The 27,743-nt window shown below is 49.7% G+C and overlaps 1 protein-coding gene across 14 annotated transcripts in view; it reads right to left on the bottom strand.

Annotated features, from left to right (window-relative positions):
- Nucleotides 1-26,081, bottom strand: part of MIB2 (MIB E3 ubiquitin protein ligase 2) — a 111,673-nt gene extending 85,592 nt beyond the window's left edge. For 2 of the 14 annotated variants that reach the window (XM_037881016.2, XM_037881019.2), the window contains exon 1: nucleotides 25,180-25,329. The gene's annotated coding sequence lies outside the window, so the exon portion shown is untranslated. Of the gene's footprint in view, nucleotides 1-3,706; nucleotides 4,663-11,873; nucleotides 12,011-25,179; nucleotides 25,465-25,664 lie in introns of those variants that run through there. The other 12 variants (XM_043531494.1, XM_043531495.1, XM_043531493.1 and 9 more) reach the window with 10 other exon arrangements.
- Between the last annotated feature and the right edge of the window lie 1,662 nt (nucleotides 26,082-27,743).

Here is a 27,743-nt window from a genome sequence, read left to right as displayed (position 1 = left end):
TTGCCACTCCGTAAAATGGGGGTACCGAGTACTTCCTTCCTTACAAAGGGCAGAGAAAGGATCCCCCTTTTATAACACTGCTTTAGAGTGGCCCTATTAATAGACCACCTGTTGGTCTCTATTTCTTGGGCAGCAGGAGAAAACTATCCCCTTAGTATCCGAGCACTTTCCACCTAAAAATCATTAACAGCGATGTCCCTCTTGGGCTTGACAGGATCTCTGGAACCTCACATAGTCAAAACTCTGCTTTGGGCTGTGGGGTTAATTTTTTTTTTAAAAAATGCTAGAAAGGAAAAATCAATCAATTTGTGGTGGTAGGGGATTTAGAAACAAAGAGGGGCATCTCAGTGTTGAGCGTGCCATTCTATGCCATTCTTATGGTGGAAAGGCTTTTTTGAAGTAGAAGGTTTTGTAGCATTTCCTAAACATGATCAGTTTGTGGATTCGCCAGCTCTCCCCTTGTTCCAGATCACCGTTCCGTAAGCGGGCTCCTCTTGCATTGTTTTGAGCCAAACTACTTCCGTAGGGGCCCACAATCAGCTATTCTGATGGAGAAAGCTAGGGGAGGAGAGCAAGCTAGGGGACCTAAGTGTGGAGTTTCCCGCGCAGCTTCCCCTGGGCAAAGTCTTCCTGTCACACCTGAGTAGGTTGAGGCATGGCATACAAGAGGGAGAGGAATCCGTGACTGACAAAGTGTGGGAGAGGCCTGGAATTAGAGCAGTATGTGGCCCAAGGAAGTGTGGAGAATTGTGTCCCCCTCATTGCAAGGAGCTGAATGCTACTCGTCCGCCCCCAAGGCCTAGAGTGAGCTATGCAGCCAGGGCTCCAGAGGGTTTGGTCTTTAAAGGGAACTAATTATTGCTTTTAAAGTAATCACACCAGGTTGCCTCTCAAACCCGCAAAAGGAAAAAGTTACTGTGATTTGAGGACACTCCCTTGCTACCTAAACAGCGGAGCAAGCTAGCCAGTGGCTACTCAAGCCACAGGTGGATTGACACCCCCTATGTGCTGTGAAAGGTGCATGGAAGGGTGGGCTCATAGTCGAGCACCAGACTCACTTCAGCAGGGCCTGGGTTACGTCACTCTGCACCCTGAGCGCAGCTGACACATCATCGTTTTCTCTGTGCATCCAGAGACCCCTTCCCCCTTCGCAGCATTCCGCCCTGCAGTATGGTTTCGCGACAGGCCTTACTTGCACCGTGGCCATTGGGACGCCCACACCTGCATAGGGGCACTTTGTGAAAGAGACTCCGCCACCCCACCGCTCGGCTGGTCGTCGCTGGTGTTAGAGCAGACCTCGCTTTATGAGTCGGTACTGGCTATCGCATGGCAGAGCTGCCGGAGGTCTGTGCTGATACCAGAGGGACTTGAAGGGACGCTGACCTAGTTAGTCCTCTTAAGCTACAAGGAATCCAAACAGCCACTGTAATGAATACAGATCTGAAAGTCAACTACCACCAGACCGTTTTACTGCCCCCGCCACGCCCGTACTGAGCCTCAGTCTGGCCTCACAGGTCTCCAGCTCCTGTGAATAAGGCTCATAAGAAGAGACAAAAGGGTCCAGCCCAACCTTCTCCACAGCTCTGCTCTGACAATCTGAGGTTCCAATAGACCAGTCCGTAGCGAAAGTCATTTTCCGGGCTGTTTCATATTCCATTGTACGCTTGTGATGCTAATGAAGTTATCTGTGCGGCAGCGACCTTCATGCAGTCTCTTGACTGCTGACCCAGGAGGCTGCCTTTTTGCCGCGCGCCTTTCACGCGCACGCAAGCGGGTACCGAGCATGTTGCCTTCTCACCTAATCTGCGGGAGAGCTGTACGTGCTCAGCACAGTAAGACAAGGACGAGAATCAAAACCTTCTTTGTTTCCACCCAGATGACTAGAGCAGTTACAACACACACAGTCTGACAAGTCAGCAGCAGTCGGGATCCTGAGTTTTACTGGAGATGAAGGTGGGAGCACTCCTCTCCTAACGCACTGCTCATTAAAACAAAGAGCCCCCCCCCCTCCCCCCCCCCCCCCCCCAAGGTGTTTGAGTCATATAGTTCTGGGGAACAAGGGGCAGGAATGCCAGGAGGACCAAGGGAAAAGTGCCACCTTCCATTGCCACAAGCCTGGGGTTTAAAATAACTTACCGAGAGACAGAACACTATCCCCGAATCCTGACCCTAAAAGAGCTTCACGTAAATCAAGAGCATCCAGATTACGCTCCAGAGCTTCAGACTACTGTGATGCAGAAGCGAGAGCTATCAATCCCGTTTTAGAGAGGTAAGAAAATACTTTGGCTAAAGGAATAGAGAAACACTGCCCGCTCGCTCTGTGCGCACAACTGCTCGGTCAAGCTAGCCTTAGAAAGTCAGCCTGCAATGTTGCAACTACGCTACTGTTTGCTCACCTCTGCAGCGCCTTCCAACATCCTCTGGCACTGGAAACAAAACAAGCTGCACTACGCAGGCAGGCGTAACCAATGGGCTAACTTGCTGGTGCTCAAGTTACTTCTGCGCTGTGGAGGGGGGCAAGGGGAGGAGCCAGGAAGGACCAACTGGGGCAGTTTTAGCCTAGCAACCAACAGCGTTTTTAAAAGCAATGCTGTATTTTCCAGATGAGGTTGTCTCCTCAGACTAAGTTTGCTTGTCCTTGGGGTACATTACCTGCCTTAAAGATGCCCACTTGAAGGGATCAGTTGTGTAGTAAATGCAGAGTCCACTTCCCCCAACCCCAGTAAGCCAAGCAATGCTACAAACTCGCACTTCTCCCCCCAGTCCTCACTCTCCTTCCCCCAGCTCACATGGGTTAGCTGAAATGAAACTTTAGGATTACTAGGACATACAAGGCCTAGCACTTGGAGGGTTTCTGTTTGTTGCTAAACTGTAGAAAGGGGGGGGAAAAATCTGCATTTCCCGTTGTATTAATCTTTTTAAAAAGTCCCAAACCTTCTATCTTTAATACACAAAAGACTTTTGAAAAAAAAATAATCCACTCTCTCAAAAGTCAGCCTGATTTGCTGTCCCTGTCCTTCTCTCCAGCCCCCAGAAAGGCTTTTATTTCTGTAACTGGTCAATGAACCAGCCTGTAACTATGCAGGATCCATCTCTATGGAGACCTGCAGTGTCTAACATTTACCCAGCAGGTCAGAGTGCCCGCTCTTCATTTTCACTCCACTTAGAGATAGTGGGGTGGGTGTGAAGAAGGTGGAAAGAAATAGAGGCTGAGAAACCCTTTCCAAAAACTGGTTACAACTGCCTGGTCTTTCACACGTAGGGCGTGTAATGCGGTGGGGGCAAGGCTCACGGGGACTGGGAGCTGTCAGTGAGGCCACACTGGTGCCGATCAGACTGAGGCCAGAGTTATCTGAGCCACAAGTTTCAAGTGCCAACACTTCCCCACTCTAAAGTTATGGAGTTAAAACCGACCTGAATCCAAGAGGGAGAATCGGCAGGAGGGTGCCTAGGAGTCAATGCAGAACTGAGGCAAGCATTCGACAAATAACCCTGCGAAGACGCTCGGTCCCAGCCTCCGTTTAAAATGGGTGCCACAGCAACTGCCAAACACGTGCACCTGACACACCGAGGCGCATTTCTTACAAACAACTCTGCGGCTGGAGGACAGGGGTGTCATCATCAGACCCTCCCAAGCTATTCAAACAGACAGTCTGCCTTGGCACAGACAGCACTGAACGCAACTCAGCTTGGGAAAAGACGTTACCTGTTAGCAGCAAAGCAGGTGCATCTCCGCAGACGTGCCCGAGTACAGACAGTTTCTCTGGAGCAGAGCAGAGCATACCAAAGGTCTGCCAGGAAGATCCAAAAGCTTCCTTGCCACCCAGTAATGCGAGTCCGATCAGGCAGCTGGGAGGTTAAGATTCATGCTACATCCTTCCACTCCCCCTCCAGGATGTATTCCCACCCCCTCAAAGGTTACAGCTGGCACATCTAAACAGGTAGCTATTAAAATAGATCTGCCGTCTCAAGAGCTGCCCAAGGAGAAACTGACAGTATCTGGAGAGTCCAGGCTGGGGGGTAGGGGTGGGAAGGCATGAAAAGGGGTTTGTATTCCCAGAAAGATTCGACATTAAGTCTCCATGTTTGACTCAACAGGGAGAGGGTAAACTAAGCACGGAGGATCCCAGGTTCTTCTGTTTGCTGCTATTTTAGCACCCTGGAAGCCTGCAGTCTGCCTCCTCTTTGTACCAGCAGAGTCAAGAAGCTGAATGGTGGGGAGGAAGTGGGAGAAAGGTTCCCACAGAGAGAAACAGCTGCTGCAGTTTTGTTTCAGTTCTCAGATTGGCATTGTTCTGGGCACACGCTGGTGCTGAATTGGAAACCAGCAGCACCCCCAGCCCCGCACACCAGTACAAAAAAGCCCCTTCCCTGTCTCCAAGAAAAGAGAAACTGGCCCACTTTGTTAAATGAAACCAGGTGGCAAGCTTCCCCAAATGGTCCAGGAATGCAGGAGATTTAAGATCGGTCCAGCCTCCCCACGGCTGAAGCAGCAAACTCCTTTGGGGTTTCTCCTTACACAAATTTGCTGCCTGAGCTGCTTAGCCTGGAGATCGGGTGTGGTGGGAAGAAAAATCCGAGCTGTGATTGCAGAGAAATCCCTGCTCTTCATTTACCCTCAACGGGGCTTAAAATACAGCACAAAGCCTCCCTCTTCTCTGGCTGTCATCTGGCACAGCCCCCGAGAGCTGTGACTTGCACTTAAAGGGACAGTTCTTACTAGCCCAGACTGCAGGCACATGCCATCCATTTGCCATTGTCTTCCCTAGGTATGGCACTCAGCCAGCCAAGCGCAAGGCATTAGATTAGGGACCAAATCCTGCTGGGTATGCTCACACAGTATTATTGACATCACCCAACAGTATGCTAGAAACTCCACTGGGGCATAATGGCAGACAGGGCTCAGGAGCCTTGGGTTCTACTCCTATGTCTGCCACTGACTTGCTAGACATCCAGAACAAGTCACTTAACTCTTCTGTGCCTCAGTTTCTCTGCATAATGAGGTTAATGATCCTCCCCCCTTTGTGAAGTGCTTCTAAGTCTATGGGTGAAGAGCATTAAGTGTCCAATATTATTCTAGGAACACAAAATAAGATCCCTGCCACAAAGAGCTTACAATCTAAAGAGATGATGTAGAAACAAAAGGTTGGGGGAACAGGATGCAGCAAGCAGCAGAGTGACAGAGCACACATCTTCCTAGCACTGGTTTTTGCTCAGAGGTTTGCTTGGGTTTTATTTATTTTTTTTAGGAATTTTCTAACCATTTTGTTCACATATCATTGCAAAGCGGGTAAAAATTATTATTCAATTTTATTACAGAAGTGCCTTGAGGCCCCCCACTGGAACTGCACCCCCATTTCACTACGTCCCATACAAATATAGCAAGAGAGTCACCCCCACTATATAAACAGGGAAACTGAGGCACATAGCATTTACACAATTGCCTGAGCTCACAAAGCAAATCAGTGGCAGAACTGGGATGTAAATCCCGATCTCACCACTGTCAGTCCTGTACCATAGACTGTGCTCCCTTCCAGTCACACATTAGGAAGGTAGAAGGGTGGCCGTCACAGAATTCAAGCCAATGCGGCTGTGATGCTTTCATTGATGAGGAGCAGAAAGCTTTGGAAGGATTTTGAGAATGAAGTGTGAATAAGGGCCCTATTTTTTAAAAAGAAAAAAAATAAAAAAAAAAAAATCAATATTTGGAAGTAGCTGTAATCTCATTCACTGAATGCAGATATCCAAAGGGATCACTGAAATGGACGTGGATCCCTTTGGATCAGAGATAAGTGCTAACAGGCAGAACAGAGAGGTGGTTACTCAAGCTGTGATTTTAGTAGCAGATAAGAAAAGAGGATTTGTGCTTCACATTGGTCCTCAGCATCTCTCTGTTCATGCAACACTATCACACAAACACTACCCAAGCCTTGTGGTCAGAGAGACGCTGACATAAAATGACTGCAGGCCAATTAGCTCCCTCAAAACAAATGCCACTCGCTTTGTCCTTTCCTGTTCCTGCTGTAGCTCAAGCAAATTCACAAGTGGTTAGTAATTTTCAGTACACAAACATGCAGCACTGCGAACTAGGAATACAGCACACGGCTGCTCAGACTTACAGGCCTGGGGCACAATTCTGCTCTCGCATCAGTCAGCATAAATTCAGAGCAACTTAACTCCAATGCCTCCAGTGGGGTTACTCTTGATTCACAGCAGAGCCAGCGATGTCTGAATCAAGGTCCACTCCTCTAGGAACTGAAGTAGAGCAGCAAGGTGCCAAACCACTAACTATTACAGCATGTTTACTTGCGAAGGGGAGGACAAAGGGCTAGTGCTGAGCCTGGTGGTGTCCCACTGACTCCAGCTGGATTCTGTCCAGGAACAAGGACACAATAGTGGTTCCCAATCACTGGCACAGCTGCAAATACAGGCATCTCAGGCATTTAGGATCAGTTCCTTGAGTTTCCCTGCCACCTCCTCATCGATAAGGCTCTCATGGATCCCACTCACCTTAAAATATATTTAATCTTTGCCAAAAAAACCTCAAAACAAACCCAAAATTTTAAATGCTACCTTCTGTTTGTTTTGGGGGCTCAGCACCTCTAAAAAAATTTATAAAAAACCACACACACAGCTCATTAAACGGATAATAGAATCGTTATGGTGAAGTGACACCCATTGGCCTACTACCTAGTTCTCCTGCTGTGGGTGCAAGCAGAAGCCTGAGATCCTTCCGACTGACAGCTATCTTCCACTCATCACATCTGATTTCTTTAAGGGCTTTCTCTGCAGCTGTGTGGGTGGCCTCCAGAAGTCATGCTGCTAAGAGCCTATGCTGACCCTTCAGTGTGCTACTCGCTACTTTCTAGTTATCCACTTTGGACAGCTGACAGGGTTTATCCCTCTTTTGACAAGCAGAGTCTACCCAGCCCTGCAATGTAGCACTAGCCTTGTCATGGGACTTTAAAAGAATGGCTCTACATTTTCATACCAGTGGGTCATGGGAGCTTCAGAGCTGCCCATCTCTTCAAGCATGTCCAAACTGGGGCCAGAGTTTTCTTTAAACTAGAGTGGGTCTAAAACCTTTAGGTCACCAGCTCGATTCCAGCTCATGACCCAGTGAACAAACACGGAATCGTCAACCCTGCAGTATTTAAAAAAAAATTAATTCATTAAAAAAAACATAACTAGTTGGGTCCCCTCAGAATTGACACTTTTGAAAAATAATACACTTTGGGCTCTTTTCTGACCCTTTAGGGGACATTCAGGTCACATTTTCAAACCTTTCTCCACAAACACGAGGCTAAAACCTTCTGCATCTGAATCTTTCCCATGCTGTCAAACGTTGCTGTGGGCATGAACAAGGCTCCGCCCTTCCTGTCTACCATCAGCCGCTCTTTGCACAACCTGTATGTCGTTAAGTCCCATCAGCTTTTCCCTTTCTGAGCAGTACTCGATGGAGAGATTCTTTTGGTTGGCTCCTTTTGGCGTTCCTCCTGCTACCCGATGGCAAACGTGCCATGGAAGATGATCTGGTTTCATTTTTAAAACAAAGATATTTCCATTTTCTTTTCTGGACAACTTTACAGATAGGGAGTTGAACTCTGATGAATCTCAGCATTTGTTATAAATCGCTTCCATTTGATACCTTGTACCTTCCTGAAGCACTTGCTTCAGAAGGTGATAAGATGTAAATTGGTATCTTTGGGGGATTTCCAGCTTTCATATCCATACGTTAAAGGTAGAAATAACACTTGAGTTGAAGATTTGTAGTTTGGTCTTTAAGTTGTAGATTTTTGATGACCAAATCTTGTGTAAATTGGTAAATGCAGCTGCTGCCTTGCCGATTTGTGACATTATTGATGGGATGAAAAAGCAGGGCACCTTTCCTCCAGGTTGGGGGTTGAACTATAGGGCAACCATCTAGCCTCAATAAGACAAGCTGTAGAAACAAAAGCTAGCCATTCCTGCAGATCACTAGGGGGGAAAAAAACAAAAAACCCAACAAAACTTACTTATAGAAGATGAAAGCTAAAATTCTCACATAATTGCTTGACAGCAGGAGCTGGTGCTTGATGAAAAACCAATCATCACGAGATTGATGCTGAAATCATGCAACTGACAACACTGTAAGCATTTGCACTGCAACTGGCACTAATTAGCGCTCTTGTTGGCAGCTTCAGCAGAGATCTACTGACTGGACAGGGTGTGGAGTCTGAAATCCTTTCTTCCAGGGAATAGGGAATTTCACACCATCTTATATTTGTCCCAAGGATGTCACCAAGGCTAGCAAAATGGCACCTTTCCCCCAATGCTAAACCTCACAGAGGCCGTGAGAGCTGCATTCTGTGCGCTAAGTCCCTACATGGCACTTTAAAATGAGGAAGGACACCAGCCTTGGGAGGCCTCTAAAATAGATCCTCAAGCTCCAATAAAGGACTGAAGCACACATCAATGAGCATGAAGAGGAATTGGATTCCTATGCTACTGTGGTGCCCTCTTGTCAGAAATGCTGCTCCACAGCCCAGTTACATTTGGGTTGAGGTGAGACATGAAAAAACAGAGACAGAGGGAAGGAAATGATGCAACTTCGCTTCCTGAAGAAACATCTCTGCAGGGCAGGAAGGAGGGAAGCAGTGGGGTCTAGCCGACAGAGTGGGAAGCAGGAGTCATGGGTTCTATTTCTGGTGAGTGAGTGAGTGAGCGAGCGTGTGTGTGTGTGCGCGCACGCGCGCAGTCCAGGGGGTGAACCAGAGATGCACACTGTGTGACAGAGAGAGAAAGGCAGAGACATTGTTTTCCCTATTCTCATGAAGTTCTTTGTTAGAAGAAAATGTCTCTTCTGCAATTCTTTAGCACTGTCATATGACACTCCCCGATACAGCCACCGACTCATCATGAAATCATGGCACTTAACCTCTCTCAGGCTAATCCTTTTCACACAAGCAGGCCTCTCTAGACCTCAGCTTCTCCATCTGTAAAATGGGGACAACACTCCCATAGCTGAGCTGCCTGGGGATCCTCCGGTGAAAAGTGCTAAAAGTTAGGTCTTTGCCAGAGGTAGATGATAAGTTATTTGACCCAAGCAGGCTGTTGAACCGTTAGCAAGTCTCAGCATTAACTTCTAGATTAAGCTCAGGAAACACGTTTACACACCGGTTTCCTTGCCTTCAGTAAGGATTTAGGCCCTGAAGCAGCAACGCGCTAAGAACGTGCTTACATCCCATTGAAAATTCATCGACTCCAAGGCCAGAAGGGCCCATTGTGATCATCTCATCAGAAGTCCTGTGTCACAAGGCCACAGAACTTCCCCGAAATAATTCCCAAAGCAGATCTGTTCAAAAAACCATCCAGCCTTGATTGAAAAACAGTCTTTGGTGGAAAACCCACCACTACCCTTGGAAAGTTCTTCCAATGGTTAATAGGTCTGAACATTAAAGATTTACTCTTCCTTTCCCATGGCGCCCAATGATCCCTCTCTACCCAACACGAACACGTGTCGCTCTAACAGTTAGTGCATGGTGGACTTTACATTCTAGGCTATTAGCATGATGAATGGGGCATGAGCTCCCCTTGAAGGGCTATCTCCTCTGGCTTTTATCCACTTCCTTTATCCTCAAGCTGGCTCCCCATTTTGGGCTTGCTGTCCGGTCTTCTCATCACCTCCAAAGCTTTACACCACCCCTCTTGACTTTCATCTCTGCCCCTCTCCCGCCCCAGACTTCCTGCTTTTCACCCAAACTTCTGCTCTTTTAGGATTTCACACCTACTCCCATTGAAAGGTGGCCAGAACTCCCATTGACCTAAAGGCTCCAATCCTGGATCCATTTATCATCTCCTCCACTTGCTTTCAAGTCAAAACCAACCTCCATCCCGTTCCTCCTCCAGCACAGCTCTTCTGTCACATCGTCAGGGGGACAAACATTTTCACGCTGCTCCGTACCAGTCTTTGGGGCTTAGTGTCGCCTGCTGTAAAACCACTTTGCACATCTCTGGTGCCCAAAATAATCATTATACCCACACGTAACAGAACCATTCATTGCGATTTAAATATGTTTACTGTGGGTGGGAGGGGGGAGCCTGTGATTAACATGCCAATCGTTTGCCACACAATAATTAGCAAATTACACTCAGAATTATCTAAAAATCCTCAAGCAAACAACAACTGATTTTGCAAGGACTTCTCTCGCAATCTCTCATATCCAAGTGCAGCCCTGGCACAGCCTCCTGACTGTCTATTTTACACAGGGGACACAAGAGGCACCCACGAAAAATATGAACTGGCATCTGAACGAGAACCATTTATGGGCGAAGGCTGGTGTTATAGTCATGACTATATTTGGGATTCAGCAGCGAGAATCTGAAAGAGTCCAAACCTCATCCATGAATCAAATCCACAAGCATTGCACTTCACTAAGCTAAACCCAGGTGGAGATATGACACTCAACTGAATACAATTTCTCCACAGCCATGGTTTGGAGTAGACCAAATCTACTGAGCTTCAGAAAATACCTCAACCCCCATTTATTTGTTCAGGGGGAAGGGCAGGGCAGGAGGAGACTTGGGGTGTGTGAAAGGTGGGGACACTATATTCCAGGGTGGATAATGATAATGATTTAAATAAATAAATAAATAAATGGATTTTATTTAAATAGGATTTTTGAGGGGAAAAAGCCTAGCTAAAAATAGTTTTAATTAAGATACACTATAGCTCAAAAATATCTCATCATGGAATAGGGATTATAAATTCTAATTCTATAGTATGAGACAATATATTCATGTAACGTTTAAGAAAAGTTTTGTGAAGGAGTTCCAATAGTTCATGGATTAGGGATTCAATTTTATGGGGTTCCGGGGGCTTCTGTATAGATTATTTAGGTTAATCTTTCTATCTACCCAATGGGACTCAGTGCTCAGTCTAGAAGATACCATCGGAGATGTTTAGTTTTCCAGTTCTCAAACCGTGGATTTAGGTCTCCAGAGATAAAATGCTTGTCAACAGCAAAAATGGTGGGTTTTTTGTTTTCTTTTTTTTTAAGTTTGCTGGTTTTTTTTAAAAAAAAAATATTTCATTTAACTATTTTTAAAAATTTTAATAAAAACAAACCCGATTTTAAAAAACTTGAATGTTTAACTAAATTCAAAAATTCAGATGCTTGTTTTGTTAAAATGTTATATGTTTGCTGTTGAAGAAAAAAATCCAGAATACGTAACATTGTTGTTGTAGTTAAATAAAACAATTTAAATGTCTGTCTGGTGATGTTCTCCTCCTAATATAGCATGGCAAGAAAATCCTCCAAATACTAACGATTAACCTGTTGAATTGGAGATAGGTCACCTCCCAGTAACTTCATAAATATCTGCCCCAATTACCTTTGGTAAGTGAAATAACCAAACAATCATTCATTTGCTGACATAGCTGTAAAACTAATCTGAAAAGTTTTCAAAATAAATCACTGTTTAGAAATGTATAGTGTGTACCTTCTAAAAATGAAACCTACATCTCTGGGTTGTGAAGAATATGTTTTAACAACCAACAAGAATCCACTTTTATGTAGAAATCCATGATTAAATCGAGTCTTCCTGACTAGTGATTTAAATCAAATCCACCCTGCTGTATTCTTTTTGGTTCAACATGGGGTGAGATCTGCTGCTGATCCGCTGGTTTTTGAATGAATTGTATTTTTAACTCATCAAAGTGTCTCATGCACAAGGCAGGTGCTTTAATAGCTAAATAAAAATCAAAGCTGTTACCACACAAAGTGCTCACACAGTGGGCCTGCAGAGGAGGTCGGCTCATTGCAAACACCACTAACCAAGAAGTGAAAGGTTCCATGTCTCTTTGCCAAGCCATCAATCCCCACACCACCTACCTCCAGCCTGAAGCCGACCATTACTTTATGCTTTATACCTCATCAATGACCGGGATGTTTTTCCTACACCATTAGAATTTCCGTTTGGCTTCCATTTTGCAAATTGGCATCCACAAGAAAACTGCAGACACTCAAGCCTGGCACAGAACAAACGAGACAGAGAGAAGATGATGTTTCTGTAGGTTAAATATCAGTCAGCTCGGAACAAAGCCAAGTCTCAGATGACAGACCCTACCCAGTAGCAAGCTTTTAAACATGCTACAGCTGCCTCCCTTAAAAAAGAACAAGGACAGAGCTTTTCCACGTCACTTGTAAGCACTTTGGCTTGTTCACACGCCCTACACCTTGTCTGCTCTTAGACCACATTTAACTACAAGTAACAAAGAGGGAATTACTCATGCCTTTGCTCAAGAATCAGCCTCTCCCCATTTCATTATGCATAATTGTTTTGTATAGAGCAGCAACATCCTGAAATACTGGAACGTTCACAGAGAAGACGCTAAAATTAACTCAGCCGGCGCGATGTGTAAAAGCAGCACACGCTGAATGCATCTCACTGTTGTGATCAACACCTGTCCTTGACAAATGCCATCCCATTGATCCTTTGTCTAAATTGAATTTCACATCCATCTTTCGCTGGCTTTATTCTAGTCTAAAGCGGCTATGCAGGGAAGGAGACCTTGTCTGACCCTTCAAATGTATGGAAGGGGAGCTGCAATGACGAGATAATGACTTAACATCCCTCCCTTCACCTTGATAAAGACATTACTCTGGGGTTATCTAAGTGCTATCAGGTTTACTATTATTCAGTAATCTTACCATGCAAGCCTCTCTCAGAAATTTGACCCCTGCTTTGAAGTTCCCCCCAAACCAGCAAATAGTCTCTGAGCAGGTCCCAAATGTGGGAGAAGTTGGCAAAGTTAAGACACCAACTAAATTTTTTTAAGAAGTTGGGGTGTGTGTGTGTTATGGTAGCGCCTAGAACTTCCAACCGAGTTCAGAGCCCATTGTGCCAGGTGCTGTACAAACACATAGTAAGAGACAGTCCCTGTCCCAAAGGGACTTCAATCTGATCAGACAAAGGGGTACATCTACACTGCAATCAGGGTGTGTGATTGCAACACATGTAGCAGAGTTGTGTGAGCAAACCACAGCTTGACTACTATCGGCCCACAAGCTAGCTAGATTAAAAATAACTCAGGTATGCCTACGCATGCTGCAATTACACACATGCACAGACTGCAGCATAGAAATACCCAAAGAGTGAGCAAAAGGGAGCTTTTTTTAAAATCTCCATTTTACAGGTGGGAAACTAAGACACAAGGAAGATCAAGCAACTGGCCCTAAGAAGTTGATGGCTGTGCCAGAAATTGAACCAGGTCTCTCAAGTCACACATTTGATTTTTGAGCCAAGTTAACGAAGAGGGAGAGAATGAACTCAAGTGACTAGACAGAAGAGTACAGTGGTGAATGATGATGCATCATCAGAAACAGCTGGTGTACAACTTGCTCTGTGGTCCACCGAAACTAGCCACTCTGTGCCGAACGGAATCTCCCATTTCAGTGACAAGGGATTCAGGGCTCTCCTCATAATACACATGAGCGCCGTCCAGACCCATCTTCTGTTCTTCCTGCATCCCTAGAACAGCTGATTGTTTGGGTGTTCGGCAAGCACCCCTTTCAGCAGGGTGTTGGTTCCATGTTTTATCCTTTCACTGCTATGAAGCACTGCATAAACTGATGAAGAAGATGCGCCAGAACTGGAACCTCAGGTACGAACCCCTGCAAATTTCAGGGTTGTCACATTTGAATCTCTAGATCTGAACCACCTCCACTTCATGGCTGTCTTAGAGATCAGATCCAAACGCCAGAAGTTCCATTTCCCAGAGTGGGTGTGGCTGAAATCTCAAGGGCAATTAGTTGCTCCCAGGAGACGTTTTCCCCCCATTTTGGAGGTGAAGTCCGATGAAGACAGCTTGTGATATTTCAGGGTTCTGATTTCACAGCTGTGATTCAGCGTCAAGCCTGAACTGTCACCTAATCTGATCCCAGCTGCAGGCTCCTGATGATTGGCGGGGGAGGGGAGTGTTTCCAGAGTGAGATCTCAAGTGCCCAGGCTCATTCCAGACCAGTTTGCTGGACAAGGTCTACAGCCTGTGAAAATGAACTTTTATCATGGAAATGTTGCCAAAGCATTAAGTGGAGCAGTAGGCGCCATGACGTTACATTGTCTATCTGGAGCAAGGAGGGAGCATAGTACTTGCATAAGTCAGCTCAATACTGAACTCTTAATTTAAAAAAATTTGCATAATAGTCAGTCACTCCGGTAAATGCTCTGCTGCCCTCCAGTCAGTTACACACACACACACACACACTCTCTCTCTCTCTCCCCCCCTCCCCATATCAAGAAACTCCTCTTTTTTACCCAGGTCAACCAAAAATAAGCAGCTCTGGTTTCCCATTATAGAAACGCCCTTCCCTGCCCCGACTAGAGGCTAACACAGCCCCAGTCAATGTCTGCTTGAAATTGAGGTTTACAAAACACCGGACAGTCTAATCCTGTAGAACAATTAATCCTCCCAACTGGCTTCTGCTGGATACAGGAACTTTCTGGCTGCAAACTGGTGGGGGTCAGTATTCAGCTGCTCTCTGAAGAATTAAGAGCTATAAGAAGCCAAAGTCCAGTTGGGTTCTTTGATGGACCTCTCCTTTATTACACCTCCCCTCTCCTCCAAAATAATTACTCATAAGCATGTTGAATGTCCTTCTGGCCTTTGGTGGACAGTCTTCCCTGCAAGCACAAGGAACCCATATTGTCTGTTCCAGCAATGTGTTTTAATCACAGAATCATAGAACTGGAAGGTCATCTAGTCCAGTCCCATGCACAAGTGGCAGGACTAATTATCTAGATCTAATGACATCTAATAATTCGCAGGTTGCAGCCTAGAACCTTAAAAGGCTCCGTCACTGAAGCTGATCAAACCCAGCTCTGTCAGTACGAGATTTCAGTGCCACAAAAAACAAATCTCCAAAACTGGTTGCTTTAGAGGCAACTCATTATCTGGCAGGACTGAAATGATTAGGATGATTTCTCATTTGGTATACAGTTCTCTCATGCTGGGAGGATGACGTTTAGCTTCTCCCACATGGTATAAAGACAACACTTGACAGTTTACCAGGAGAGTGGAAGGGAATAGATGTAAGCATTAAGAGACCCATGACCTGATTCATTACTCTGCCCTTCGCATAGCAATTTACCCTGGTACAAAGTGGGTTCAGAACACTATCAAATCTGAACAATTGTCAGGTACCTGCTTTTTATCAATGTGAATGGCTGGGTAAGGTATAAGGGAATAGAGAATCAGACCCCTAGCTTTCTGCAGATATTTGACACACAGGTCCTCTGTAGGGACTGGATTGTGCAGACAGCAGGCTGTTGGTGTCTTAGTTTCAGGGTTCTTTTAATTATCCAGTAGTGTACCCACAGCATTGGATAGTGGGTCTTTTCATGTCTATATGGCATGCTAAAAACAAAGTAAATACACAAAATATTCCAGCTTAGGAAAGAAGCCATGAATATGACCTGGAAGACACTGAACCATACAGAGATGAGCAGAGGATTCCAACATCTAAGGGCGTGTCTTCGCTGCACAGTTAACTCAAGCTCTGACCTGGGTGTTGCCCCTAACCCAGCTTCCCCCACACACACACACACTCACACACAATCCTGATCAGTGGAGCTTTCGCTCCAGGCTCGCTGGCGCAGTGGAAGTTATAGTCTAAAGCCCAAGAGCTGCTTTCACTTGGGCTAGCAACCAGACCACTTTGCAGTGAGGATGCGACCTTAAAAAAAAAAAAAATCTCAAATGCTGATAGTCCTCCAATGCCTTCCCGCCGTTCCTGCGGTGTGCCAAGGACAGCCAAGTTCTCCCACAATTGGTTGGAAAAGAATCACAGTGCCTCCGCTTCCTCCGACACGAAGAACTCTGGGATGTCCCCCCCAAGTCCTAGCAACACAGAGAAGTGAGCAGTACCAGTGAGGACACAGTAACTCGAGCACGGCTTTTCAGCATGGCTGCTCAGACCCGGGTGCAGATCCCCTGGGTTAACTCTGCACAGGAGACATACCCTAACAGAGCTACAATAGGAGTAATGGACAGTAATATCAGCACCTTGGGCTAGCAGCGCTCCTGCTCTTGGATGTCAAAACGAGAAGCTGATCCCACAGGGTTCGGGGCACAGAACAAGGCAGGAGTAAGATTTCAGACGAGCCTTCATTGCCTGCCCCGCCAAGTTCCAGATTCCCCTTCAAGCAAGCAGAAGGATCAGAGTGGAATTTCTGTCAATTTTCAACACGGGACTGGGCCTTGCCCTTTCTCTGCTGAGAGAGCAAATCAAGATGTTTAAGTCTAATATGTCCGGACGTGCCTGCGGGCAGAGAGGCACCAGCTGCTCAAGGACAGAATGAATTGTGTAGCTACCTGTTGCTTTCTCTTTTGACATTCAAAATAGGTTTTAGGGATCAGATTTGTTAGCATCAGCTGGTTTACTAGCTACACAGCGTACTTCAAACTCATACTTACCATCCTTCCTCCAATGATCTATGTGCTTTAAGAAGAGCGTGATAGCACTTTGCATATAGGGAGACAGAGAAGTGAACAACTTTGCCCAAGATTCCACAGTGAACTGGTGGCACAACTAGGAATGGTTCCTGATCCTGCACCCTGGCTGCCAGACCATGCCTGCCATAACCTGTAACCCATCTCTCCATCTTCATGCACAACTCCTGAGGACAAAGACAGTTCCATGGGTGGACTGAGGGGAAGATGTAACTTGTTGTCCAAACCACATTTCAGCATTCAATAGGCACATGGAAAGCCCCACCGATGCTGGGGTAGAGTAAAACAGACACCTAAAATGGGTCCAAACAGCAGGTTAACCCAAAAGTTTGATTCTGCCATCAGCCTGGCATTCCAGTGTATGTAACCCTTCCAAACCCTCTCTTTACTACCATTTACTTACAAGATTCTGTATGCCCCAAATCCTGTAGGTAGCTGGGCCTGATCCTGAGAGGTGCTGAGCACCTATAGCTCTCAGACTGGGGGCTGGAGCCTCAAAACCCCTCTGCCCCACAGAGAAGTGAGGGCATTTTCTCTCCACCCCCCCCCCCTTTTTTTTTTAAAAGCAAAAACAAAAACCGAACTCCATGTTATTCAATGGCATTTACCCTGCAGGGCAAGAATTCTAAGGTGTCAGGACTATATCCAAAGTGCTTATTGCTAACCAAGCAGCTGGGATTTTAAGACTGTTCCTAATGGCCTGTGATGGGATGTCAGATGGGGTGGGATCTGAGTTACCCAAGAAAGAATTTTCTGTAGTATCTGGCTGGTGAATCTTGCCCATATGCTCAGGGTTTAGCTGATTGCCATATTTGGGGTCGGGAAGGAATTTTCCTCCAGGGCAGATTGGAAGAGGCCCCGGAGGTTTTTCGCCTTCCTCTGTAGCATGGGGCACTTGCTGGAGGATTCTCTGCTCCTTGAAGTCTTTAAACCATGATTTGAGGACCTCAATAGCTCAGATATAGGTGAGGTTTTTCGCAGGAGTGGGTGGGTGAGATTCTGTGGCCTGCGTTGTGCAGGAGGTCAGACCAGATGATCATAATGGTCCCTTCTGACCTTAGTATCTATGAATCTAAGTCCCTTGTTTGCACAATAGCAGTAATCTGCTTTGGAGATGCAAAAATGTCTCTCACTTGCCCAGATCCTATCTGTCCCACGCTTAATAAAGACTCAACTCTCCTCACTTATCAGATGCACAAGACTCTCTGCTTGATGAGATTCCCCCTCTTCCCCCCTGGGTACTATAGTTCCACGAAGAGCCTAAAGCAACAAGACAGAGAAAAATAGAGGGTTTTTACAGTATTTAGCAGCAGCCACAACAGGAGAGGCATCAGAAGTCCAAAATAAAAGACAGAGGCTAGCAGAGTCTGGGCGGGCAGGCAGGCTGGCCTCTGGAGCACCCAGGCAACGTCGACAGGTTAGAGATCTGGTTCTGTCCCTCCCCCAAGAGTGTTGAGCACCCAATAGCCGTAGTGATGTCAATGGGAACTGTGGGTGCTCAGCACCTCTGAAATGAGGCCATGCTACCTAACTGGCATGTTTGCTTGCAAGGCCTGCCCACCTGGCAAACAAGTCTACTTGTTTAAGCCCTGCTGGGGATGGCTAAGTCAACAGGGTAATGAGGTTTTCCATCTTGGGGAGGATGCTGTTGGCCAAGAAAGGTTCCTTCCCTGAATCCTGAAGGGACAGCACAACCCGCCAAGAAGCTAGGAAAACAGAGGATGTTCTTTGTTGCTAATTGCAACCTCCATTAATCTGACCTCTTTAGAGGAGTACGGCAATTGGTGCTTTCCTGAATCAACAGGAGCAGATGACGAGATTCTGTCTGATCACATCTTAACTGAGACAGGGAGCAAGGAGAAGAAATAAAACTGGAATCAACCAAGTCCTCAAAGTCTTTCAATCCGAGTTTACAAAAGGACTGAGGCAAGTCACACAGCAGGCTCCTTCCCTGCCCCCCGGCCCTGTGTTATGACACTAGTCTAGCGCCCCGATAAGCACCCCTGGCGAGCTACAAATCAGAATGCATTGCAGGGGGGAATTGCAAGCTGTCCACTCACTGAACCTTGCATTCCACGCCATCAACCCCTGCACTCCCGAAAACAAAATCTCAAACAGAAAGGCAAGATCAGAGCTGTCACAAGTTGCATGGCTCCATTCAGCACAACCCTGAAGTCTACAAGGCCTGGGGAAGAGTCATATCTGAGAAGAGGAGAAAAACAAAACAGATGAAATAGGAACAGGCAGGCAAGGGCAACATGACCCAGTAGTTGCGGAGGTATCAAGTTGGAGAATGCCTTTCAAGTTACCACCACAGCAAGCTACTTCAACCGCAAGCGTGGCTGGCTGCCGCATGCAACGAGCAGAGATCAGAGGAGAACGGAAACTGGCACATTTCAGGAGCCATCAGAAGAGCGCTGCCATCTCAGAACAGCCTATGATGGTCAGTTACTCCCAGAATCACCAATCAAGATGGTTCAGGTTCCCATGAATATATCCCTCTCCAAACAAAGCGAACGGAGATGGTTGCAGCCACTGCGACTGCATATATGCCGCTCCCGCAGGCTCTGAGACTTCTGGGGCATCAGCTGAAGCTCTGACAGAGACGTGACATTGCCAACACTACCTCTGCTGCTCCCGCTGCCATATGCCGAGCGTCAGCAAGGAACAGTCAGTGAACATCACAGCTCCCGGGGAATTAGTCGTGAATGCTGATCTGAAAAAAGCCACCATGCTACCAAGCGCCACAAAAGGTCACAAACTTCACTGAGCATAAAAAGCCACTGCAGACTGAACAAGGACAGTAGGACATAGCAGGGGGTTAGAGTAGGTCCCTTCTAACCTTATGGTTCTAGGATTATATGCTGTGGGCTCTCTATGTGGGAGCAGCAGCAAGAAGCGGGTACCATACCTTGGAGGTACAAAGTCCCCAACGCTCCCTGTACAGCCTATTCAAAGAAGCAATAGAAACCGACCAGGTTATGGAAAATTCTCCAAAGCTTGATTCTCCCCACGCCGCTCCTCAAAAAGCATGTGAAAATACATAGGCAACACTGACTGCCCCAAATCAAATGTAAACAGTTCTACAAAGTATTCCCCAGACCATGAGTCTGAGGTGGATGCACTGGGGAGGGGGTCTAGAAAGGGAAACGTATTGGGGTTCTGCATAAAAACAGAAACAAAATTATTACCCCAAGAAACAAAGGTGATGGTACCAAATGACAACTCGGAAAGTTATTACCTATTTGTACTGCAGCAGCCCCTTAACTGAGATCAGGGCTCCAAATACATGAGACAGTCCCTGCTACAACAGAAACAGACAAGACAGAAAGAGTAGGATGACAAAGAGCAGTGACGTGACTCACCCAAGGTAACGCAGCAGGTCAGTGGCAGAGCTTGGAATAGAATCAGGTCACCTGACCCCCAGGTCCGTGTCCTATCCACAAGACCATGCTGCCTCAAGAAAGAGAGCTTTGGTGGTGAAGGGACATGAATCCTCAACCTCCTGATTCAAAGTAACTGCCACAGAAGCACAAGGTCATTAGTGATGGTGAGCAGAAGGCAATGGACTGGAACAAGGGGACACCGATTCTGCTAGCTCATTGTCAGGGTTACCCAAACATGCTGTTTCTGACACCAGTCAACATGTGATGTGTGGAAGCACTCCAACCATAACAATGCAGAATATTTACAGAAAACAAAGCCTCAGAAATCAGGGATTCTCCTCCCAATTCCTTATTCACTCACCAACAAGCTGAAGCCACAGACAAGTGATTTAGCTACCACAGTAATTGGTTGCTTGGCACTGGGGGGGGGGGGGGGGGGGCAGGTGAGGATTAGACTGATTAAACCTTCTTCCCTCATGGTCTCTTCATTGTCCTTCATGAGAGTAGGTGTTATCTAATTACCAGCTCTTCGGTCTTCTAAGTAACAAAGGTGCCCAGTCTGAGCCAAGTAAATCCCTTCTCCAGGGATGGAGAGGCACAAAGGATCTGGTGATAGCTCTTAGCCAGAAGGGTGAGTGTTGAGTGGGGGCGGGGAGGGAGGGTCAAATCCAGCTCAGGCTCAGCACCACTAAAGTCACTGGAATTGAATCTGCTTGTGTCAAGACTGAGCCTGGCTCTTAGAATCATATACATTAAAGATGGGAAGCATCCATTGCTTTGGCTACCCTGTCCCTTGCTGTGCAGGTCCTACACGCCCACAGTGTATTTTGGCTTTGTCTGGCCTAAAGCCTCTCCAGGGAGAACGCCACCAGCACTCCGCTGTGTCAGGCACCCAGTGACATTCACAGCAGGGTAAGTGCATGTGGGCTACTCTTATTAGGCCAAATGCAGACCTGGTGCTGGGCCTTTGATGGAGTTGCAGCTGCTGACTTTCCAGGTCTGAATTTGGCCCTCTCCCTACCACCGCTGACAGGCTATATTCCCCTGCTCCTGTCCCAGGTCTGGACAGCTTGCAAGTACTGTACAAACATAAGACCCCTGGTGCGCCAGACACAGAAAGCAGCATGTGTTTCTCTTGTGAGCAATTTCCAGTACAGAGCAGCAGGTGCTTTACTGATTGAGAAATCTATTGGGAAGCTCTTAAAGCTTTTCAGAGCACTCACCCATCTGCAATATACATTTAATTAACAGCGAAGTACATGAATTCACCCCCTAAGGGGACAACTGAAAACCACCCACCAAAAATAAAGCCGGAGAGAAGAGAAACAAAAACCAAACTGCACCTGACTCCAGCAGCCCTGGACTCTGGAGAAACGGCCACAGGGAGCCAATGCCACAGATAGGAGCTCATCCGTTGGGCAAGACCTGCCACGGAGCCATTCCACCCCATGGAAAGGGAGTGAAATTTACGCACCTTGCCCTGGCTGTATTCATACCCTCTCTCCTTCACCCTTTGGAACTGGGACTGAGAGGAAGTGACATTGGACTGAGTGCAACCCCAGTAAATCATTTAGGGATCACAACATTAACCACAAAGCTTGATTTGTTTCTTCCTCTTCCTGCTGAGGTGTCTCTGAGTGGGAATATCACAGGCTGGTCTACAGACCGAGCAGAGGGCCTCAGAAGCAGCTCAGATACACATTCCCACCTAGCGTCTCGCCAGTCATTCATTTCTTACGCAGATTGTGTGTAGTACAACCAGGAGGATTACGATCAGCAGATTAATATGCTGTACAAGCCCATTCATTCCCTCTGAAGTCACTGAAACATCAGGGTCTGTTGGAAACAAATCCAAGGAGCAACCTGATCAGCCCTGGGAACATCATGAGTGCCACTAGGGGACCAACGGGACTCAGCCCCTTCCCACAACACTGAGCAACAACAAGACACCAAGCGTTCTGCTGGTCCTAATTCTGCTCTTGCACTGACTCAGGCAGCGGTTTCATTCCAACAGAGTTGCTCTGGATCTACATCAGCGCAAGATCAGAACCGGTCCCACCACCGCTGAAGTGAGACTGTGCACATCCTGACTCCAGTACGCATCCTGCTACACCTCGTCCCACCATCGATCCCTGCCCGGCAATCAACGATAACCAGCATCAAGCCTTCCTAGTTCCTGGGGATCAGCTTTCAGGTCTCCCCTGTTGGCTATCATCACGTGACTGCTTTAGCAGCCTCTCCTCTTCCCTCACTTCTAAAGTTTCTTCGTTGGGTCTGGCCAGGCCCAGGCCCAGCAAGTTTTGATAAGCTCAGAGCACGCTCGATGGCCCACCCCAGGCTATCTCCCACAAGCGCATGGCTCTGAATTAATACCGTATCCAGAAGATACATTGCCAGGAGGGGTTCTACAGGAACCAGCCCAGCCGATGCAGAGAACGCACACAGGAGTCAGGTTCTTTGGGGCAGAACAAGCAAGCTGGGATTTCAAGGAAAGCCGAAGATTGACTCTTACCTGTACTCCCACCCCACACACTCTTCTTCTAACAGCCAGAGACTCCCCCAGCTCCCTCCACAATGGGGGAGTTTGAAGAGCCAGCCACACAATTATTCCTTCTCCCCCCAGATTGCACCTGATTGTCCTTAACCCAATCCACACACACCCACAAGCCATAAGTTTCCCTGGGGCCCATCAGCCAGTGTGATGCAATGGCACCATCTGTGGAAACACAGGCACAGACCCCCAGCCTCACGCGCAACAGAGAGGCAGAAGCAGAACACAGCTCTGCCCTGATGGAGGAAGGGATCAGGACCAAATAAAGAGCCAGCCAGGGAGACGCTGCCATGAATGAGCTGCCAGGCTACCCGGCTTTGCCACCCCCACTCCTCCTGTCCCCCCCCGGCCTTCCCACCCCCCCTTCTCCTTCTCCTCCAGTCCCCCCCCGGCCTTCCCACCCCCCCCTTCTTCTTCTTCTCCTCCTCCTGTCCCCCCCCCAGCCTTCCCACACCCCCCTTCTCCTCCTCCTCCTGTCCCCCCCCCGGCCTTCCCACCCCCCTTCTCCTCCTGTCCCCCCCCGGCCTTCCCACACCCCCCCTCCTCATCCTGTCCCCCCCCCAGCCTTCCCACCCCCCCTTCTCCTCCTCGTCCTCCTGTCCCCCCCCCCCCGGCCTTCCCACCCTCCCTTCTCCTCCTCGTCCTCCTCCTGTCCCCCCCCCCGGCCTTCCCACCCCCCCTTCTCCTCCTCGTCCTCCTCCTGTCCCCCCCCCGGCCTTCCCACCCCCCCTTCTCCTCCTCCTCCTCCTCCTGTCCCCCCCCCGGCCTTCCCACCCCCCCTTCTCCTCCTCCTCCTCGTCCTCCTGTCCCCCCCCTCCGCCTTCCCACCCCCCCTTCTCCTCCTCCTCCTCCTGTCCCCCCCCGGCCTTCCCACCCCCCCTTCTCCTCCTCCTCCTCCTCCTGTCCCCCCCCCGGCCTTCCCACCCCCCCTGGCCTTCCCACCCCCCCTTCTCCTCCTCCTCCTGTCCCCCCCCTGGCCTTCCCACCCCCCCTTCTACTCCTCCTCCTCCTGCCCCCCCCCGCCTTCCCACCCTCCCTTCTCCTCCTCCTCCTCCTGTCCCCCCCCCCGGCCTTCCCACCCTCCCTTCTCCTCCTCGTCCTCCTGTCCCCCCCCCGCCTTCCCACCCCCCCTTCTCCTCCTCCTCCTCCTGTCCCCCCCCCGGCCTTCCCACCCTCCCTTCTCCTCCTCGTCGTCGTCCTCCTCCTGTCCCCCCCCCGGCCTTCCCACCCTCCCTTCTCCTCCTCGTCCTCATCCTCCTGTCCCCACCCCCCGGCCTTCCCACCCTCCCTTCTCCTCCTCGTCCTCGTCCTCCTGTCCCCACCCCCCGGCCTTCCCACCCTCCCTTCTCCTCCTCGTCCTCCTGTCCCCACCCCCCGGCCTTCCCACCCTCCCTTCTCCTCCTCGTCCTCCTGTCCCCCCCCCGCCTTCCCACCCTCCCTTCTCCTCCTCGTCCTCCTGTCCCCCCCCCCCGGCCTTCCCACCCTCCCTTCTCCTCCTCGTCCTCCTGTCCCCCCCCCCCCGGCCTTCCCACCCTCCCTTCTCCTCCTCTTCCTCCTGTCCCCCCCCCCCCGGCCTTCCCACCCTCCCTTCTCCTCCTCGTCCTCCTGTCCCCCCCCCCCGGCCTTCCCACCCTCCCTTCTCCTCCTGGTCCTCCTGTCCCCCCCCCCGCCTTCCCACCCTCCCTTCTCCTCCTCGTCCTCCTGTCCCCCCCCCCCCCCGGCCTTCCCACCCTCCCTTCTCCTCCTCGTCCTCCTGTCCCCCCTCCCCGGCCTTCCCACCCTCCCTTCTCCTCCTCCTCCTCCTCCTGTCCCCCCCCCCCAGCCTTCCCACCCTCCCTTCTCCTCCTCCTCCTCCTCCTGTCCCCCCCCCCCAGCCTTCCCACCCTCCCTTCTCCTCCTCGTCCTCCCGTCCCCCCCCCCAGCCTTCCCACCCTCCCTTCTCCTCCTCGTCCTCCCGTCCCCCCCCCCCCAGCCTTCCCACCCTCCCTTCTCCTCCTCGTCCTCCCGTCCCCCCCCCCCAGCCTTCCCACCCTCCCTTCTCCTCCTCGTCCTCCCGTCCCCCCCCCCCAGCCTTCCCACCCTCCCTTCTCCTCCTCGTCCTCCCGTCCCCCCCCCCCCGCCTTCCCACCCTCCCTTCTCCTCCTCGTCCTCCCGTCCCCCCCCCCCCGCCTTCCCACCCTCCCTTCTCCTCCTCGTCCTCCCGTCCCCCCCCCCCCAGCCTTCCCACCCTCCCTTCTCCTCCTCCCGTCCCCCCCCCCCAGCCTTCCCACCCTCCCTTCTCCTCCTCGTCCTCCCGTCCCCCCCCCGGCCTTCCCACCCCCCCTTCTCCTCCTCGTCCTCCTGTCCCCCCCCCCGCCTTCCCACCCTCCCTTCTCCTCCTCGTCCTCCCGTCCCCCCCCCCAGCCTTCCCACCCTCCCTTCTCCTCCTCGTCCTCCTGTCCCCCCCCCCCGCCTTCCCACCCCCCCTTCTCCTCCTCGTCCTCCCGTCCCCCCCCCCGGCCTTCCCACCCCCCCTTCTCCTCCTCGTCCTCCCGTCCCCCCCCCCGGCCTTCCCACCCCCCCTTCTCCTCCTCGTCCTCCCGTCCCCCCCCCCGGCCTTCCCACCCCCCCTTCTCCTCCTCGTCCTCCTGTCCCCCCCCCGGCCTTCCCACCCCCCCTTCTCCTCCTCCTGCCGCCCCCACCCCGACCTTCCCACCCCCCCTTTTCCTCCTGCCCCCCCGCGGGAGCTCTCCCAGCCCCCGCCCGCTGACCTGGCCAAACTTGCTACAAAGTTTCCGCGGCCCGGAAGCGCCTGGCGCCGGGAGACGCCGGAGCAGCCCCGACCCGCAGCCTGCGCCCCACGGCCGCCGCCGCGTCTCCCTTCGCCGGGCTTTCGCTTTCTGCCGACGGGCCGCCTGGGGCCCAGAGCATTGTGGGAGTCGTAGTTCCCGGCCGCCCCCCGCGCGGGGCCTGCCGCCGGGCCGGGACTACAACGCCCAGGCGGCCCTCTGCCCCGGAGGCTGGGGCTGGGGGGGGCCGCTTGCTGCCAGCCCCGCACCGCCAGCCGCCGGCTTGGGTGCAAAGGGTCCCGCGCGCCGCCCGGGGACACGCAGGAGGGTGCGGAGCCCGCGGCGAAGCGGGCCCCCAGAGCGGGAGTTTCCTGAACTCTGGGGTCTCAGCTCCGGCATGCGGCTCTGGGGGACTGGGGCCGCCCTGCCCGGGGGGGCGAGGCGGTGCACGCCTGAGCTGCGCGAACCTTGGGGCAGATTTTGCTTTGTTTTCCATTATGTCTCCTCTCCCTCGTGGAGGGTTTTTGCAACACCCCCAGCACAGAGATTTTGCACGTTGGGGGATAGATCAGTCCCTCGCTTTCTGGGGACATTTCACAGCTCCCCGGCTCTGTTCCATTCGCTAGTGTGAAGGGGGCGGCTGATTAGTCATCCTGATTTCTGTTTCCAGTTCTGCTACCGACCTTCTACCCGTCCGTTAACCGCACCGTGCCTGTTTCTTCCTCTTAAACAGAGGATAAGATGGCCCGAGTTTCCAGATCTGGATACACAAAGTTAGGTCCTCTCACGCCATATTTGGGCATCTAAATAAAAGATTAAAGAGTCGCTGAGCACACCCAAATGCCACTGAAATTTTCACAGAAATTTTTCATTTCATTTGAAATTTTGTTTTGTCAACCGAAAGCCCTTCTTTGAGGCAGTTGTTGTGAAGTTTTTTTAAATTGTTTGTTTCACTATTTCGTTGAAAAACCAAAAAATTTTCAGAGGAAATTAAAAAAAAAACCAAATCCCTAAATCTGCTACAACACCAGCTGGTATTTTTCAACCAGCTCTGATTAATTTGTAAAGCTCATGGGGATCTTTGAAAGATGCTATAAAGGTTGGAACAGTTATTGTTGTAACATAGACACAGAGGTGGTGACTGCAGCAAAAATCAATTTGTCAATAAATACTCAGATTTTGATATGAATTAGCTTCTCTTATGTTCCCGTTCCCTGAATATCCCTAGGACTGGGTTTTACAATCACAAGTGTTTATCAAAAAATACCTCATTCTACACACCTACGTTCATACTCAGGCACCTAGAGTAAATCTTGCTTTTTGCCTCCTGGCATTGCTTTTTAAATAAATTAGACTAAGATTAAGTATCCTGCGGCTCCATCAACTCATCTCTGCCAAGGAGGAAATCAGCCACAGGTGGAAACCATATTCTCCTGTCCCCTCGGAAGTTGTGATATGATTCTTATGCCGGATCCAGCTTTACCTGCATAGAGCAGCTTTGAGAAGGTGATCTTTTTGCCTTATTTAACAGTGAAATTACTAGCCATGATGCCAAGCCTCAAAGGTAGGAAGAAATGTTACCGTTTCTTTGATCTATTTTCTTTACCTTTTATGAAGTGTGCAGTGCACCTTTACTCTGTTTTCTGCTAACAGCTTGGTAGGGCTTTTGAAACAATATAGAGCAAAGATGATTACATGTTTGAAGAAACTGATTGGCCCAAACTGTCCATCCGTCACAGGTCAGATAACAAAAAGCCAGGAGGGAGGTTGCAACCAATCATCAAAGCACACATCCTCAGTGGGCATCCTAACCACTGGGCTACCTCTGGCTCAGTGCCTATTGAACTGCAAGTGCAATAGTCATTGTGGGAGGAGGAGAGAAACAAGCAACATACAGAGTCTGTAGCCTAGTGGTGAGGACACCCAGGGGGGAGATGGAAGACCCAGGGTCCAGTCCCATTGCTCCAGTCACGATTTCATTATTTATCCACAGTAGAACAGCTTATATAGGACAGATGGAGGGCGCACTTCCCTCCTTTCAGAATTTCCTGTACCCCAGTGGTTAGAGCACTCTCCTAGAGGAGGAGCAGACACCCTCCCCCATTCAAATCCTTTCTCCTACTCTGGCAGAAGCGGGGGGGGGGCATTGAACCAGGGTGTCCCACCTCGCAGGTGAGCCCTCTAACACTGGGCTAAAAATTATACAGTCACTTGCACTTTCCCCTCCTTTGGCCAGCCTTGGAATGGGACCCAGTCCAGTAGGTGGCCTCTGAGCACACCTATCTTTCCCTGGTTTGTGACTCATCAGGGGCTTAGGTGGGAGATGGGCATCCAGACACCTAGAAGGAGGGAGCAGCGTGAGCACCCAGAGGCAGAAACGTAAGCGCTGAGGGAACTTTTACCTTAAAACTTAGGTGCCGAGAGAGCTTAGATGCCAACTGAGTTTGGCAGGAGTTTTGTAGAGTGCAGTGGACTTAGGTTCCTCAGCACCTTTGTGGATCTGGACACCAACCTCTCTGTGCCTCAGTTCCCCATCTGTAAAAACG

Source organism: Chelonia mydas, chromosome 18 (assembly GCF_015237465.2).
Source record: "Chelonia mydas isolate rCheMyd1 chromosome 18, rCheMyd1.pri.v2, whole genome shotgun sequence".
Classification (NCBI taxonomy): Eukaryota; Metazoa; Chordata; order Testudines; family Cheloniidae; genus Chelonia; species Chelonia mydas.
This window is presented reverse-complemented; position numbering and strand designations above follow the sequence as displayed.